The sequence below is a fragment of the Octopus bimaculoides genome, chromosome 12 (genome assembly GCF_046866305.1).
Source record: "Octopus bimaculoides isolate indiv1 chromosome 12, ASM4686630v1, whole genome shotgun sequence".
Lineage (NCBI taxonomy): Eukaryota > Metazoa > Mollusca > Cephalopoda > Octopoda > Octopodidae > Octopus > Octopus bimaculoides.
The window spans coordinates 46,485,451-46,488,585 of NC_142939.1; the positions used below are offsets into that span (position 1 = coordinate 46,485,451).

At 35.2% G+C, this 3,135-nt stretch overlaps 1 long non-coding RNA gene across 1 annotated transcript; it reads right to left on the reverse strand.

Moving 5' to 3' along the window:
• Nucleotides 1–340: 340 nt before the first annotated feature.
• Nucleotides 341–2,796, reverse strand: LOC149133088 (uncharacterized). The gene is made up of 2 exons (XR_016243839.1): nucleotides 1,992–2,796; nucleotides 341–1,900 (listed from the first exon to the last, which is right to left on the reverse strand). It is a non-coding gene; the product is annotated as an uncharacterized LOC149133088 (long non-coding RNA).
• Nucleotides 2,797–3,135: the final 339 nt, after the last annotated feature.

Consider the following 3,135-nt stretch of genomic DNA (forward strand, 5'->3'; position numbering starts at 1 on the left):
TCTGGTAATGATTTATCTACTGAAACACTGACGTCTGTCTGTTGAGTGCAGATAGAGCAGGAAATGAGAAGAAAGACGTAAGGAAGCTAAGAGGAAGCTGTAATCCCGGAGTCGAATTTGATACTATTTTGAGAACCAATAAAGTTCTGTGCAGATGGCGATCTTAAAACTAAAATAACTCTTATTTGTTGATGTTTAATGACTTTATTGTGAAGATTAAGTTATTCACCTTGACAACATCAGCTAAATAAGTAACTGGAAATAAAAAATTATGACAAAATATTACCAGCTATAGCAGATAGTGCATAGACAAAATTATGAAATTCTATTAACAGGGCAAGCAAAAAGAAACAAAAATAAATATTTAAAAGATAAGACTTAATAAGTTTATATCACAAAAATGCTTCAATATACTTTTCAGAATGCTGTGAATTATTACAAAAAACTGTTATATTGAAAAGTTAACTGAAGATGCTGCATAGTGACGTGGATGGGCTGTCGTTCCATGGAAAGAATATATTCTTTTCTACTCTAGGCACAAGGCCCGAAATTTTTAGGGATGGGGTCAAATCGATTAGATCAACCCCAGGACGCAATTGGTTCTTAATTTATCGATCCCATTGATGTCTGGGAGAGGGGGGAAATTCGAACTAGAGGGGAAAGGGGGGACTCATCGCCGAGGGGGGAATACGATGGGGAGGAATCTGATATTGTTGACTTTTGGGAGGAATAGTGGTGGTGGGGATGTAATTTTTTTTTCGAATGTCCCGAGTTTTTTCTTTTGGTTGTTGTAGGGTTGGGTTGGTTGTCGTTTATTATTCTTCCTTTTTTTAGTTCTTACTACCGACCAGCCGTCTTCCCCCCCCCCCCGGTTTGTTGAACACCATCAGTGCTGGGGTTCTGCTTGTCGGTCTTTTGGTTTTGTGCTTTTTTCTTTTGTCCTCTTCTTTCTCTTTGTGTGTGGGGCCTTTTACCCGAATGTGGCCTTTTTCGCCACATTCGTAGTATTTGGGTTTCCTGCCCTCCACCATTACCCGCAAGGTGTTTTCTTCTCCGATGTGGATGTTCTCAGCAATTAACGTCTGGGGTGGGGGGCGCTTGGATTATGATCTCTAACCCTTGGCCCCAGCAGTTCTGTTGTTGTATTCTGGAAGCTTCAATCATCTTGATTTTATCCTCAAGCCCCAAAGAAGGGCTGAGATAATCCAGATGACATTTATTTCTGGTGGGATTTCCTCAATAACTATTTCGGATGTTCACCTACCCGTATAAGTTGGTAATAAAATGACTTCCTTGGTTTTTATTGGTTGGGGCGAGTGTTTTATAGCCTTTTCCTCATTTTTGAAGTACACCATACTGTGGCGTATGTTCTCCCTCTGGTCAGGAACTCGATGTCTTACCAGATGGGTTGTAGGCACTTCTCGATTTCTTCTTTGGATGCCTTGTCTATTTTCTTGTCTTTTATTATCATTGTCTTATATGTTATTATTTTCCTCTTTGTTTCTTCGATGAGTTTATTAGGGAGGGTGGTTTTAACATCAAAACCTTCCCTTTCGAACATACCTCCGTGTTGCCGGAGTGAATCTAGCTCTATGTTCAATTTATCTTATCTCACACCGGCTGCGGTAGCAAAATTAATCTTCTTTTGGTTGTCTTCTGTTGGGTTTACTTTTCCGTTATTCATTTTACCGTTTTCAGCATTTATGTTTACTTCTTGGTTCTTTTTTTCCGTTTACTGCATTTATGTGGCTTTCGTTCACATTTTCGTTCATTTTGTCTTGTTTTACAGTTGCTCTTTGGTTAGCTTTGTCAGGGTTAGATGACTTGTCCACCGAATTCATTTTCACGAAAATAAATATTTTCCGAAATATTTATTCCAAAAATTATTTTAAAAATCCGTCTGTTAAAACAGAACGTAGAACAATAACAAAAGTTCAAAATTTAACAATAAATGGCAACAATGACAATAAATATTAATAACAATTACTAACCAAATTCTCGCCAAGACAAATTAACTGCAGCGGGCTAACGTTTCTGCCAGCTCGGCCCCTTAGTTGCACGAAAATATTAGCAAAGAAATGGGAATGTAAACATGATTTAATAAGTCTAACAAAGAGTCAAAATCTTGCCGAATTCTATATGTTTGGAATTGTTTGTGTCACATTCCTAGAAACTAAATCTATTCAATCTTTTCAACTCTTAAATAACGAAGCATATTTAAATGGTTGAAAACTAGATCTATGTATTCACCTGATTATAATATTTCTTAATATCCTAATTCCTTGACCATGACTCACTGAAAAACAGTTGGTGAGGTGAGTTTTTATATTTTTTATTCTAGCAAAATCAGAATAACACACTGGAAATATGAGGTGTAAACTGTAAATCGGTCACTTACATTTTAATACTGTTTATTTTCGATTACCATCTGTATCTAGCACTTTCTACTAAATAAGTCTTTCGCCAATTATCTAAATCTCCCCTACCGGCCTGTTCGACTGAGCAAGTTATAGAGAAGTCGTATTAACCAAACTTCTATGAGAGCCTTTGGCATGAAAGTTTATATATTTGTCTTAATTGCCGTCCTTACGACTCTCATTCTTCCCTACGAATCTAATGACTTCGAAACCTAATTGAAGTCATTTCACATTCCTTGCATCGGTGAGAAAATCTTGTTGATTAATCACGATTCTAAATATTAATTCCTACAGTATTTACTTCTGCTGTATTTAAATCAATCTACCATATCCTATGCAACCCATACCAATCAGCCAAATAGTGCTTAGAAATTTCAAATGTTTCACCTTGAAGCAAAAAATAGTAATAGTAATAATAGAACGTTACAAAACAAAAGGAAATCATCTCTAATATTTGCATATGTAAATATATTTCATTAAAATCAAGATTCTATAATATTATTTTGGCATCTTTAAATAGACACAAAAGTCGTATATTTCAAGGAAAGATGTGTTACGATCTAATGATTGTCATGCCATTCCCTAAGAAATATATATATATATATATATATATATATATATATATATATATATATATATATATATATATATGGGAGAATATACAAATAATAACAATAGACGAGGACAGGTGGTGTAAATAACAAAAGTATATATTAGT